General features: G+C 38.0%; 1 pseudogene; it reads left to right on the plus strand.

The window, feature by feature from the left end:
* The first annotated feature begins 11,486 nt into the window (after positions 1-11,486).
* Positions 11,487-14,353, plus strand: LOC135708905 (jerky protein homolog-like; annotated as a pseudogene).
* Positions 14,354-15,798: the final 1,445 nt, after the last annotated feature.

Raw genomic sequence — 15,798 nt, forward strand, 5'->3', positions numbered from 1 at the left:
CGGGTGATGAAATTTATTTGAGCAATCAATTTGATATGCTCACGGATGATGAGAATGATCCATCATCCAGGCAAAATTCTAGTATACTTTCCCGGCTTAATGCCAAGAAGGAAAATGTCCCCCCTATTGTGATAATCACTTCCGATTTCCATGGTCTTCAAACGGAACTTTCAAACTCCGTTGTATGCAATCTTTCTCAAATGAAAAGAGAACAAAAAATCAGTGCTGTTAATGTTCATATCACTCGACTGAAGATGAACTAATACAACCATTCAATCAATTATATGAAAACGAATTCTCGCATGACCATAATTTCGAGATCCCCTTTCTTATTCGAAGCTCATCGTTACTGTCAATTGAGTCACTCACTATCATTTGATATATGACAGTGGAGTATGGAAGAAACCCAGAAAAATGGTCCCAAACATACAAGTCAACCCGATGTCGGATCAATGTAAGGCAAATTTAAGGTCGATGTCGACCCAATGCCGTGTTGTTGTCGGATCAATTTTGGGTTTATGACGGGTCAAGGTCGGGTAAACATCGGGTTGGGGTTTGGTAGAAGCCAGGTTGGTGTCGGGTTGGATTAGCTTTTTCGCCGGAATGTCGACCAGAGCTCCGTTTATGTGTAGGTTACACTCAATTGAATGATATCAAGATTTTCTAAAATGAGAATGATCCAGGCCTTCGTCAAATGACTAAGCAACTGATATCACCCATTCGAAGGAGGTCCCCTTTGATAGCTGATAGCTTCTTTTCTCATTTTCATCAAAAATGTTCAATTGATTTTGAGAACTTACAGCACTGCAAAGAATAATTAAAGTTATGAAAACTATATCCATAACTAGGACAATATGTTGTATATATGGGGTTTAATCCATTCTATTGGGAGTTTAATTTGCTCCAATAAAATAATCAAATTGACATGCCATTCATGCAATTATAACGATTGCTATTTTATTATTTTTCATTAAGCACAGGTAAAGATGAACTGAATTTATGTTAATTTAAATAGGTTTTAGTTAAAAGCCTCTAGTCTGTCATAGTTGTGCAACATAAAGGCTTGTGACATCAGGTGCACTTTGATTTCTAATGTTGTTTTGCCATGTCTGCCATGACTAACATTAGTAAGTTTCCGAACTTGTTTGGATCCTATTTATGGAGCCTTTACATTGTTATTAATATATTATTGAATAGAGCATCAAAAATAATCTCTCGTGCTTTGGACACAACCCTGAGCTTTTTTGTCATCCGTGGCTGTAGCTCAGATGGTATAGTGCTCGCTTAGCATGTGAAAGTAACCGGGATCGATACCCGGCGCTTTCAAACCATGGTAATCGTTTTTCGTTACGCACAAAACTGTAGATAGGAGAAAAAAATCTAATCAATCAATCACAAATTAACGGCCTACTCCTAATCAATTATCGATGATCAAACAAATTACCCAAAAAACCAATAGCTAATCAATTTGGTCGTGCGTCCTTGTTGGCATTGTTGTCGAATAGCAGGTGTCTGGTCATTAAAATTTGACAGAGAAGCCCATTATCCAAATCACTCGGGAAAGGCGTAAATTACTTGCGATAATTTCTTTCCTTCACAAACTAGGTATCGACATTCGATGTGTGAAGTGAAGAGGGAGAATAGGAAACTATACACTTGAGCACCGTTCGCCAGCACCGTTGACGGCGGAGGTCTTCCCTTTTCCCCGGTTGAAGATGGTAATTATGCTGTATCTCCCCTCGGTATGGAGCGCACACCCGCGATTAGATGGGAAATATGGGTTGGGGCCGACAGCGGGAGAAAAAAAAAACGGTAGCAGATAAATCGAAAATAGAAGTAATTAACATTTTATTCATCCACTTAGCACGTCATTACCGGGCATGAAAGCGAATCCGAATGAATGAATTTCTGTTTTCGGAACTGGTTCTTACGATGGTATCTGCCTACCTCCCATCCTCTATATGCAAGCGGGAAGCGAACGTGTTGATTTTTCGAAGCGCGAGCGCAGCCGCATTTCTGTTTACTTGTTGCTCGATGCGGCCGGCCCCTCCCCCTTCCGCTTGAATGGAAGGTAGAAGCAGCTGATCGAAAGTGCCTTCTGGCTATTGCTGGTCGAGGCTGCTGCTTAACCGGCTTAATGCTTTTCGTTCCGCATTAGCCTGCAACAGAAGTAGCAGCAGCACCATCAACCAACAACATTCATACAGGTGGGACCCGTGGGTTCTTCATCGTACCTACATGGGGCGATCCTCGGCGGCGGGCGTTGAACAGTAGCGCACCTCGTCGAACATTTCACTAAATCGATATTTTACACAAATCTCAAGCGGAGTTGTAAAAATCTTTTAAGCAGCATCATCAGCACCAATAGGCACATCATAAACACGCAGTTCGAGAGAAGGTGTACATTAAGTAATGCGGTTGTTTGCCAAGTGATGAGTGATTATCGTAATTTATTTACAGATCTCTCTCACGAAAGACGTTTACGATTGATTGCGCGTCTCCGTTAATGGATATTTTCCCTTTCTCTGTTTTCCTTTTTTGTGTGTCAGTGTGCACAACAATGATGGACGTCCTTGACAGGTAATAAAAAAAGTGAAGAGGTTTTAGGCTAATGTTTTACCTGTTTAAGGCGGAATGAGGAACATAATTATTGGGATTGATAGTGTACGGGTTAAGAAACGAACGGGGCTGTAGTACGGATTGTAAAACGTTCGGTTAACTTAAAATCACCTTTCACAACCGTAAGCGTTGTGAAAGGGCCTGGATTCAATTCCAGTCGGCACCGCCGGGATTTTCTGAGGTAATCCAAAGTCTTTAAATATGTTTTATGACTACTTAAAACTCAGACTTTATAGTTTTAACGGTAGCTGTAATGTGGTTCTGAATCACTACTTATAACTAGGGTCCTCCTTTCTCAAATTTTTTTCTACATCCTCCTTTTTCCCGAAAATGTCCTCCTTTTTAATAATTACATTTTTTCCAGTAACATATTTATAAAATTGTTTTCAAAGAGCGTTGTTTGCAGAGCATATTTGTTTAATTAAATCACAACCTCATTCGATACTGGGATCAGGAATATACTACAGCTGTCAACCTAGACTACATTTAAGCTGTGGTTCATTTGATGAATTTTGACAGATAAAATAAACCTGCAGACTTATTTCTGACCGACCAAGAATTAATTTTGACAAACAATTCCTCGAAATTCGGATGATCAACAACATAGAGATTTTCTAACAATACAATATGTTTTTGAAGTGTCAAATTTAGGTCAAATCTCGATTACGTTTTCGAAGGGACGTATCAGCTTTTGTAAAGAATGCATTTGATCGTCGATTTGGCGTAATTGATAGCTCGCTCACACATACCAGCACTACCATTAAATAGGGGGAAATTTTCTCTATCTGATAGTGGTATTAGAGCCTTAGACTGTGTTTCAATGTTATAATGTTCGTAAATCTTTCTCGTGTTGATTGGCCGATTTTCGAGAAGGTTTTTTGTCAAAATGGATTGTTTGTCGGTCAAAAATATGTCTTATGAAATACCAGGGCTATTTCAAAATTTCCCATCATTAAAATGTAAGTGAAAATTTACCAAATGGAACACAGCAATCCAACGTGTGTTCGATTTTGACGCTCCGGTCCTATGGGATTTTAGGTATTGCTTTAGAGTCCTATGCTGAATCAATGGTAAAATTATCAGATTGCTTAGATGTTCCTTTTCATATTGGCTTCAATCAGCGATGGTATGTATCCTGATTTTTGTACATGATAAAAGAAGGGATGGTTTTAAGGCTGTAAAGCTGTAGTTTTCATGCAAAACCGCTAGACTAGATCATTTCTAGTATTAAAAATAAATTATTAAGTTTGATGCATTTTCAGAAGAATAACGAGAAGATGAATTGAATTGATAACGACAACAAGTTATGAACAATCTTAATTGATAAAAACTCATTGTCTTACTATAATGTTAAGAAAAGGAAACCTTGTCCTCCTTTATCTCCAAATCTAAAACGAAATGTCCTCCTCTTCAAGTTTTTGATATGGTAACCCTACTTATAACTGAAGAATAAAACCAGAACAAAACATGCAATTATGTTTTATGGCATGCTTTTCATGACCGATTTAAAACTTGAAGCACTATTATACCTTCATTAAAGCCTAATTACAACTATCATCTTTATCAGAGGCCTAAGATTCACAGATGAGGAATATACTTAAACAATAACAAAAAATACTCTGAAAATTGTAACCAATAACAAAAACAAATCGATTCAGAAACATGCTATTTATGTCAAAGAATCAGTTCAATTCAATATTCGCCAAAACGAAGTTATTGATGGCAATTGGTTCTTAGGCATTACAGTTGAACGTGGCATGAAGATGGGTAATTATGATGTTTTGTATCATTCTCCCAGTTCAAGTAATCAGCGTTTTATTGAAATTTTAGAGAACTGGTTCGAGACATTTTTTGATTCTAGTAAATTAAATATACTTGCGGGTGATTTTAACATTAATTGGCATGATACTAGCAATTCGATCCATCTGAAGCAACTAGCTGATTTCTTTAATTTAAAACAATTAGTAAGTGAATGTAAGCGTATTTCCCGGCACAGTAGAACTTTGATTGACCATGTTTATTCTAATTTTGATTCTGTCAGTTCAGTTACTCAAGCTGATTTGAAAATAACCGATCATGAAACTTTAGTAATTAATTTCTTAGACAGTGTTAACGATAACGATAATTTTGTAAAATTGAAGTGCTGGAGGAAATATTCGAAGCAAGCTGTTTCGAATCTTGTTGAGAGAAGCGTGGATTTTCTATTAGTTACCGGAACTTTAGATGAAGATGCAGCTGTTCTTACTAACGTTTTGAAAACTTGTACCAATAAATTAGTTGAACAAAAGTTTGTTTCTTTGAAAAACTCGAACAGCTGGTACAATTTGGATCTTTTGCGTCTTAAACGTAAGAGGGACAAATGGTACAAAAAGTTTTGTAGATCTAATAGTGATAATCATTGGAATAGGTACACGGTCGTGCGTAATAAATATTCACAATCGATTAAGAAAACTCGATGTGAATATATTCAGAGGAAAATTGATCAGCATCAAAACAACAGCAAAGAGTTATGGAAAATTTTGAAATCTTTGATGAAGCCTAGTAATTGTAAATCGCGGACCATAACTTTTGATGGCATATTAGAACAGTCAGAACAAGTAATTGCTTCTAAGTTTAATGACTATTTCGTCGAGAGCGTTTCACTGATCAATCAATCTATTGAACTGATCAATGAACCGGACGAAATAAAACAGCCGATTAATAGTAATTGTAGATTTAATGGTTTTCACCCAATTACATTAGATGAACTTAAAAATATTTGCTTTTCATTAGGAAAAACGGCTGGAGTAGATAATGTTAATGCTAGAGTTATTCAAGATTGCTTTCATGTCATTCGACACACTCTGCGGGACCTTATTAATCAATCATTGCAATCTGGGCACGTGCCGCATATTTGGAAAGAATCTTTAGTTGTTCCTATACAAAAAGTTGCTGGGACGATTAAAGCCGAAGAGTTTCGTCCCATCAACATGTTGCACACATTAGAGAAAATTTTGGAACTTGTTGTAAAAGGCCAGCTGTTAGAATATTTAAATAGTAACTGTTTGTTGATACCGGAACAATCAGGATACCGGGAAGGCCATTCTTGTGAAACCGCGTTAAACTTAGTGTTAGCTAAATGGAAAGAAAATTTGGAGCATAAAGATACGATTGTTGCTGTGTTTTTGGATCTAAAACGCGCTTTTGAGACAATTTCTAGGCCCTTATTGTTGAGAACAATCAAGCGCTTTGGAATTTCGGGTTCTGCATACAAATGGTTTGAAAGCTATTTATCTGACAGAACACAAAGGGCTGTTTTTAATGATTTTGTATCTTGTCCCGTTGACAATGACCTTGGAGTGCCTCAGGGAAGTGTATTAGGGCCCCTTTTATTTATTATGTATATTAATGACATGCGACGAGTTTTACGGTTTTGTGATGTTAATCTTTTTGCTGACGATACTGTGTTATTCATTGCAGCTAAAGATTAAGAAGAAGCCGTTTCACGCTTGAATGAAGATTTGCGTTCTCTAAGTAGATGGTTGAAGTATAAACAATTGAAATTGAATATAAGTAAAACTAAATTCATGGTAATTTCGCGGAATCGTGTAGATGATGATGTCTCTGTTGTTATTGATGATGAGACACTTGATCGCGTTCAGGAAATTAAATATCTTGGCGTGTTTATTGATGACAAACTCAAGTTCAATTCTCATATTGACAATGTCATCAAGAAAATTGCCAAGAAGTATGGAATCCTATGTCGCTTGAAAAACGATTTAACTATTGGTAGTAAAATACAGTTATACAAATCAATCATCTCCCCTCATCTAGACTTTTGCCCTTCCATTTTATTTTTGGCCAATGAAACACAAATATCGAGATTACAGCGTTTGCAGAATAAAGTAATGCGTTTGATTTTAAGATGTAATAGATTCACTTCCTCAACTTTTATGCTGGACGCTTTGCAATGGCTGTCAGTGAAGCAAAGAATTGTGTTTTTGACTATGGTGTTCATTTTTAAAGTAGTTAATGGTTTGCTGCCTCGATATTTGTGTGATCGGATTGAAAGAGGAAGTGATTTTCATAGATATAACACTAGAAACGCGGATGAAGTAAGAACACCACATCTTTTGAATAATGCTTCACAAAATTCATTATTTTTCAAAGGTATAAATGTTTTCAATTCGATGCCTAGACACATCAAGCGTGCAACTACACTTACAGAATTCAAGAGACGCTGCATTTCACATGTAAAAGCTGTTTATTGAGCAGTTAAATTTTTATGAATGGATAAATCATGTATCTTGACAAAGTTATCTCTAACGGATTATTTTGTATGGAGACAGTCATATAGACATTTTAGTAATTGGTGTAGCATATACAAAAAACTACATTGTTTGCCTCGATGGTGATGATGGATTTTTAGTTTTTTTGATTTTGTAGTAGTAATAGTAAAAATAGCTTTGAGTAGTCTACGATGGTTTGAGCCTCGCGCGCGGAATACAGGTATAAATGACTAATCCCAAGTAACAATCTAAATGCTTGGAAGATTTATTCTTATTTTATCATTGTTTTATCATAGCATCCCTTCCAGCCTGAGGTTGTATTACGGTTTTGTGTGCTTGTCATAAAATCAGGCCGTCAAGTCGTCTATAAAACTGTTTTATGACTACTAAATTAAAACTCAGACTTCATAGTTTTAACGGTAGCTGTAAGGTGGTTCTGCATCACTACTTATAACTGAAGAATAAAACCAAAACAAAACATACAATTATGTTTTGTGGAACACTTTTTATGACCGATATAAAACTTGAAGCAGTCTTAGACCTTCATTAAAGCTTCATTACAACTATCATCTTTATCAGAGGCCTAAGATTCACAGATAAGAAATATACTGCTACAACAAAAAATACTCTGAATTTTTTTGTCATTATAAAAAACAAATCTATTCAGATATATGAAATGAAAACCCCTTCAGTGCTTCTGAACACGATGAAGATGAGACGATCGACAATATGAAACTCCTGGAGGAACTACAGTTATACGATCCCTACATAAGGCACAGTGCGGTGAAGGAGCTCTTAAAAATATTGAACAAGCGGCTTTCCGATACACTTCCGACAGATCCACGAACCCTTCTTAAAGCAACGCCGACAGTTTCACTAAATCCGTTTGGAGATGGCCAGTATTGACATCACGGCTTTAAACCTTGTATTGAAAAAGCTTTTAGTGGATCCAATAAGCATTTCTTACATCTTGATTACAAGCGAAAATAGGAGGATCCCTTTTAATGTTGACTTTTTGACAGGTGGTCATGGTTTTTGTTTTGTTTTGATTCGCTGTACCGAATAAAACCAGCAAGCTAGTTATATAGCTTAAATATAACTTAACGCTCTCAATTTGGACTACGAAATGCTAAGATACAACCATTAGGTTTATGTTATGCTATAGAATTCCAATCTAGGAGAATATGTTATATTGAGGTATTTTTAAGGAGTAGTAAGTTATAACGAAAAAAAATGTCGCCGTATGAACAAATTTCACACAGTATGAATAATTACGCTTTAATTGATAGGCAATAAAACACTTTCATACATCTATGTATAATTAAATAATATGTGACTGGTTATTGCTCAACAGTAGTAACAGTTTTGTACTAAATAGATAATCTTTGAATGACTCTTTAATGCATGGTGCTAATGCAGACAAATTAAAAATATCCCTATATTTTAGTATTCATATGGCGCACTAAATTTATGCTCCTATTTGGTATAATAATCACCATAAATATTGCACGGCATGCTGTGAAGCATATACAGATTGGTTTAAAATTATAATAAAGTCGTCTTATTTTCAATGTACAATAATATCAGCCATTATTACCAACTGACAAGGATCATGATTTCACATCAAACATCGAAAGAATAAAACCACAATAAAATATTTCTCAATATTAACTATCATCCAAAAACCCCAACTTAAAACCTTCAAAGTTGTCAAAATGTTTTGCGTATCATGTTTTATCAACTTCTTCAGGAGCGATTTATGCGGTTGTAATATAGTTTTATGGTAGTCATTAGAAGGCTGTTAAAACTTTCTGACCTGGAGGAGGTTTTTTGTTTTATTTTTAACAATCACGTCTAGAGTGTGATAAAACTGACATAAACCCTATGCTCCTAAAGTAGTTCGCATATCAAGTTTTAATGACTGCATTAAAACTGGGCCAATTGGCCATGACATGGCTGTATTGCGGTTCTCAGGAGATTGTTAAAGCAATGTGGTCGTCAGTGAAGGTTTTATAATTTGGTTATATCAACTGCTATAAAACTTAAATAAAACAAAAATTGTTGGTTGGGATACGTGGAAATTGTGGCAAAAGCCTTGAATTAGTAAAGGGTTGGCTGGAAGTCGTTTCCTTGGATATAGTCCTGGCACTGCGGAAGCTTAAACGTGTAAATCCCAGGTCACGTGTAAATGGAAGTATTGTCGAGGACTATACTTGGACTTTTGATAACTAGTTACACCTTTGAATGTTTTTGGTTGATGCCTATAGCATATTTAACAGGACATTTATATCTGTAATTGTAACCAGCTCGATTTTGTTTGCAAACCTGGTTAAAATGTTTATATTTAATTATCTTAAAGATAACTCGTCCAGCTCAAACCTTTGTAGGGGTAAAAGGTGGGACCATCATCATCATCATCATCATGAATTGAAAACCGCTTCAGTGCTTTTGAACACGATAAAGATAAGACGATCGTTGCTCATATAACATAAGGCACAGTGCGGTAAAGAAGCTCTTGAACAAGCGGCTTTCCGATACACTTCGGAAAGATCAACGAACCCTTCTTAAAACAACGCAGACAGTTTCACTAAATCTGGTTGGAGATGGCTAGTATAATTAAATTATATGTAACTGGTTATTGTTCAACAGTAGTAACAGTTTTGTACTAAATAGATAATCTTTTATTGATTCTTTAATGCATGGTGCTAATAAAGACTTGAATAGATTGCTTGCTGGTATAGATTCAAAACAAAACAAAAACACTGACTTCCACTGCCGCTACCAGTCTGTCTACTTTTCAAATGATCCTTATTTCCCTTGCATAAAGGCTCGTGGATCTTGCGGAAACATATCGGAAAGCTTCTTATTTTATATTTTTAGGAGCTCTTTCACTGCACCGTACCTTATGTTGAGTGCGAGAGCCCACAACTGTAGATCCTCCAGCAGTTCCACATTAGCGATCGTCTCTTCCTCCTCATATTCAGAAGCACTGAAAAGGTTTTCATTTGTCAAATCTAAATCGATTTGATTATGTGCGTCTACGTAAGTGCCAACATCATTCCTGGTATCGAATTTTTCCAGTATTCTCGGCATCCGTAACAACTGGATTTTCAGGCGTTGGATCCATAGCTTGATGTTCATTTACGATAATGCTGTTCTGCGTCGAAGAATCCATTATCTGTCGAAAAATTTTTACACGTGTATTTCTTCTCTGTAAATCTTAGGCATTTGATAAGAATAATAGTTGTATTGAGGTTATAATGAAGCATTATTAGAACTTTAAGTTTTATAATGGTAATGAAAAAGTATGTCATAAAACTTTGTTGCATGTTTTATTCAAGAGTTTTAAAGAGGGATACAGAGCCACCTTAAAGTCATAGTTATAACTATAAATGCTGAATTTTACGCTTACTTGATAGTTATAAAATAATTTTAAAGTCTACGTGAAGGCCTAATTTTACTACCACCACATAAAACCATGGACTACCATCGATGCTATGATAAAACAATAATAAAATAAGAATAAATCTTCCAAGCTTTAACTATCATCCTAAAAACCCAACTTAAAACCTTCCAGGTTGTCAAAATGTTTTGCGTATCATGTTTTATCAACTTCTTCAGGAGCGATTTATGCGGTTGTAGTTTTATGGTAGTCATCAAAAGGTTGTTGAAACTTTCTGACCAGGAGGAAGGTTTATGCTTTCATTTTCAACAACCACGTGTAGAATGTGATAACACTGACATAAAACCTATGCTCTTAAGGTAGGTCGCATATCAAGTTTTAATGATTGCATTAAAACTGGGCCAATTGGCCATAACATGGCTTTCAAGTGGTTGACAGGAGGTTGTTAAAGCAATGTGGTCGTCAGTGAAGGTTTTATTATTTGGTTATATCAACTGCTAAACTTCAATAATATAAAAATTGTTGCTTGGGACAGCGCCCATGAGTTGATGGGTCGGATAGATAGGGTCCAGGTGAGGAAGCTGCCTCCCTGGCGTCGGTTACGTTGGTACTCAGTACGGAAAACATGATCGACGGAAAACAAATCAAGGAAAAAAAAAAGAAATATTTACGTTTTTCGTATGAAAGAAGGCCCTTTCCAAATGTTAATATCTCTGGTTGAGGCAATCATCATGAATATCTGATGGCGACATTTGAACAGGCGCATATTATTCTATATAAGACCATTGCAAATTAACAAAAATCTTGCAAAATTGTTTTATGCAAACAGGACAAACACTTCGTTGCTGGTTACACAGTAAGATTTTGTGAGAAATACTGAGGAAACGCTTTTACTGATGCATTTGGCCCACTCTCGGTACAGCCTGAATTCGTTAATTGGACCATGACTGCGCCTTAAATAGCGAATCGTATTCGCTAATTGGGGCAACTGACAGCTAGTCGAAATTTTCAGGGGGAACGCAGATTATTTGTTTTCTTTCTGCAAATAAGACGGAAAAGTTTCTCACAGCAGTTGAAAGTTTCGTCACCGGTTCAAAGAAAATTTATTTTTTCTGGTCGTTATCTTTTTTGCAAAGGTATGTAATTAGTGTTTTCAAACATTACTCTTTAACAAATACCTTAATATTAAACAAGAAATGGATCTGCCGTCGGGAAGTAAAACGATGAAGCGCAAACATACTACTCTGCCTCCAGCTAAAAAGTTGGACGTAATCCGTGATGCTGAGTCCAGTGAATTGTTCCACGAGCAGATCGGGGGAAAAAATACGGCATTGGAAGTTCATCCGTGGGCCGCTTACTCAAGCAAAAGGCAGTCATCAAATCGAAAATAGACAGCTATAGAGAACACGGAGTAGAGTAGCGACGAGCTCTGAAGGAACAGAGTTTCCCGTTGATGGAAGAGGCATTATTCTTGTGGGTTCTACAACTAAGGAATGCAAACATAGTTGTTCCGTCAGATATAATGAAGGCCAAAGCCAGATTTCTCTTTGAAACTTTACAGCAAAACGGATGCTACGAAGGATGCCAGTTTCTTGCATCGAATGGATGGGCTCGTCGTTTCCGGAATCGTTTTGGACTACGTACTGTTGTAACCGCTGGAGAAAAAGCTTCGGCTGACCTCGAAGCTTATGCCAAGTTCAAAGGAGTGCCTTTGAAGAAAATCCTGGAAATGTGGTTTGAGCCCTTTGCTGATGAATCCGCATTATTTATTAAACTAATTGCATCCCAAACGGTTGTCTTGTGGGATGAAAAACTGCTGCTGGACGTAAATTGAATCGGAATAGGTACACATTTATGCCCTGTTCGAACATGGACGGAACCCTGAAATTAAAACTTATGTTCATCGGCATGTCTGAAAACCCACGAGACCTCCCCCGTGATAAGAAAGCTCTACCGGTATCTTATTATAACTCATGGAAGGCTTGGATGAACCGGATCCTGTTTCGAAAGTGGTTCGATGAGGAATTAGTCCCCGGAACGGGCTGGAACCAACAGCACTTGTTCTTTTGGATAACTACTCGGCTCACCATGATGCATGTGATCTAAAAAGTGATGATGGGTTGATCCAAGTCATCTACTTGCCATCCCAATGTCACTAGTGAGTGCCAACCCATGGATCAATTCGTTATCAACGCAATCAAAACGCGCTATAAGAGAAAGTTGATGCTAAAGTTGGTTCTTGAAGACGAACATCTCCCTTTCAATCAACGACTGAAAAATATTTCATTGTCACTATGCATGGATTGGTTGGCCAGCTCGTGGGATGAGGTATCTGCATCAACAATAAGGAATTCTTAGAATTAACTGATTGATGAATTTCCAGGATACGAGTATAATGGTTCTAACGCCCAAGACATCAAGATACTCATAGCTGCTGCAGACAAAGCAGTTGGTACCAATACAAGTGAGAGTGACGTTGAACACTGGCTCAATGATAAGGTTGTTGATTTGGACACCAACGAAGAAATTATAAAATCAGTGCTACAACATGTACGAATGAAGAATGGTTGAACACATCTGGTGAAAATGTTCAGGAAATCGACGAGCAACGGACGGTCTATGATGAATCTCCAAACAGCAAACAAGATTTTTCTAATGTACTTAAATAGTTGAAAAATGTGATTGAATATGTCAGAGATGACCTTCAAGAAGTCACTAAACTGGTATCACTGCTAAACAAACTGATTGATGTTGAATGGAAGAAGCGTAACCTGTAATTATGTTTACTTGTTTGAGAATCATTCTTTCAACAATAAAGTTCCTTTGAATTTTAAACAGATTTTTTCCGCAATATTCGTCTCAAGATACATTTGTAGACCCCTGGAAAATGATAACATTCAGACGTTAATTTGATTTTGTTATAAGAGTGCTTTTTAGTTGGGCCATGCCCAACTAGCGAACACCGAACTAACGAGCTCCCAACGAGCGAATCTCCGCTGTAATATCCTAAAAACTTAGGCCTAGCCTGATAATAATGCAAAGATGTGGGTCCGTTACAAGTGTTCTGGTACAATGAGGGGCCTGTAGCATAATTCTACATGAACTTGTAATTTGTAAAACAATGCCTTTCAAATGGGAATTACAAGTTCAAGTCATTTTAGTTTCATTATGCTACCCGTCTCAGGGATGCCACATTTGAAGACATGTTGCATAATTATGTTGCTAAGCTGTCTCAATTCTATCATTATTTCAGAACATTTATGAACTTCTTCAAACATACAGGAAGACCCTCACATTTTGTAGGTATATTATTGAACATCTGGGTACGTCCCTGAAATCCTAAGTTATCTGAACTATTCAACAAAATCCTGAGTTTCTATGAAGTTAACTAAGTTTCTGATCAGTTTGACGAACTTTTATGAAATTTCCAGCACTTTTTTATGTTTTATTAGGTTTCTCCAAGGGGTGGTCACTCTACGCACTTATTTTGCGCCAACATTTTTCTCAGTGTACCTCAGTGTGCCGCAGCTGTACGGGCAGTGCCAAGAAGTCATTGAACTGACTTTCATTTGCTTGTGAATAATGCCTTGCTTGGCCACTTGGTATTTTAACAGCTCTTGTTTTTGTTTTGTTTTTCAATGTTTTCAGAAACGACACGGACTCCCGTTGGGATTATACACTGGATGCATCCGTCTCCAAGGATGCCTGAAGCGGACGAGCTCCGTTGCTACACGATCCTTCCATCTTCGGTGGAGCCGACCCCGCACAACGAACGTCAATCAATAGTCAACCAGCCCTTCTGGGAGCCGGCGAAGGAAACGGATTTGCACCGCCCGAGTATCATCCGTCGGAAAACTGGAAATCAACACAGGCCAGAACACACGTCGGACTGATGAAGGACGCATCGCTGACCCGAAACGGACCAGTCAACTTCATTCAACCGGCACAGCAACAGAGCGCAGTGATGATGGTCTACGGACACGATAACAACACAGCCAACACCAATAAGCTGTTCAATTTGTTCTGCCTGTATGGAAATGTTGTCAGGATCTCGGCACGATAAAGTTCCTGAAGACCGACGAAGGTACCGCCATGGTCCAGATGGGAGACGCCATCGTTGTTGAACCAGTCGAACGCAGCATCCATCCCTTGAACAACATCGAATGAATGGAAATTATGAGGCAAAATTCAAATTGCATTTTCCAAGCAGAACTACTTGTCAGAGTCCACCAACCCGTACACCATGCCAGACAATTCGATCAGCTTCCAAGAACAGCGCCTCCAAGAACAATCGCTTCCCAGGCCAGCAAAAATCCCATTCTCCACTTCTTCAATACCCCACCCGTATGCCGTCCGAGGATCTGCTGCTGACTGCATTCACCACCAAGGACTGCCACCCGTCGCAAGTGCGAATGTTCCCGCTGAAATCGGAAAGTTCCTCCACCGGATTGGTCGAGTTCTCAAGCAACCCTGGCGAACGCCATCACAAAATTCCCGTTCATTATGAAGTTGTGCTTCTCCTCCTCCAAGAAGATGAACGGTGCGTAGAGCAACGAGAACATCGAAAACACGTTAGCTTTGAAAGAGCGGAAGTTTGTTTTTCTGAGAACAGAAAGGATTTTCCTTTTTATGTGTAGTTAATTTTATAATTCGTTATTATAGGTAATTTCTTATTGTTGTTGGAAGTGCAAAAAGGCAGGAGAGTAAAAATAATTGGTTAAACTTTTTGAGATTTTGCCAAGACGGTCCTCCAACATTATATGAAGGACGATGGAATGGTTGGTGAAGCAGCCACCGCCATGGATGTATTCGAGCAGTTTGAATGGTCGGATGGTATAGTTTTTGTATGGTTGTTGACTTTCCGATTAAATCTCAAACACCGCTTGTCGAGACCGGACCGAGATTTCCATCGTCGACCACGGCTATACGAATTAGCGATGCAACTCCCGCGGCTGCTTCCAATGCTGCTGCTGCTGATCCTTCTGCTGGTTCGTCTCCTGTAAAATTCGCCAAAAAAGACGGACCATTGGAAGCAGCCGCAGCCGTGGGAGCTGCATCGCTAGTTCGTGTAGCCATGACCGGAAACCTTGTTCAGGTCAAGATACCGATGTCAGGGAGGAAATGTGGATGCGACTGCCGTCACGGGTGTAACGGTTTTGAGAATCCATGGCGAGACTTGGTGGAGATTCACGGTTGTTTTGAAAGTAATTTGATTATATTGTGGCAACATCAATAACAAATTTTGACACATGCACACTGCAAGCGCAGAAAAAGTTCAGTGTTGCCAGTAACTTTAAAGATCATAAAAATTGTAACCATGGGTGCCAAACAGCACCAATGACTTCGCCCGGGTGTGCCCAAGTTTGATTTTGGCACACTGTGTAGAGTGACCAACCCCTCGGGTTTCTCGAATTGCTACTGCACTCTAGGAACGTCTCCATTTTGGAATACAGATTCAATATGCATTTAGTAAAAAAAAATTAAAGGGTTGTGCCCTAGACACGACCG

The sequence above is a fragment of the Ochlerotatus camptorhynchus genome, unplaced genomic scaffold, assembly GCF_037179485.1.
Source record: "Ochlerotatus camptorhynchus isolate MF236.1 unplaced genomic scaffold, CSIRO-AGI_Acam_v1.1 ptg000341l, whole genome shotgun sequence".
Lineage (NCBI taxonomy): Eukaryota > Metazoa > Arthropoda > Insecta > Diptera > Culicidae > Ochlerotatus > Ochlerotatus camptorhynchus.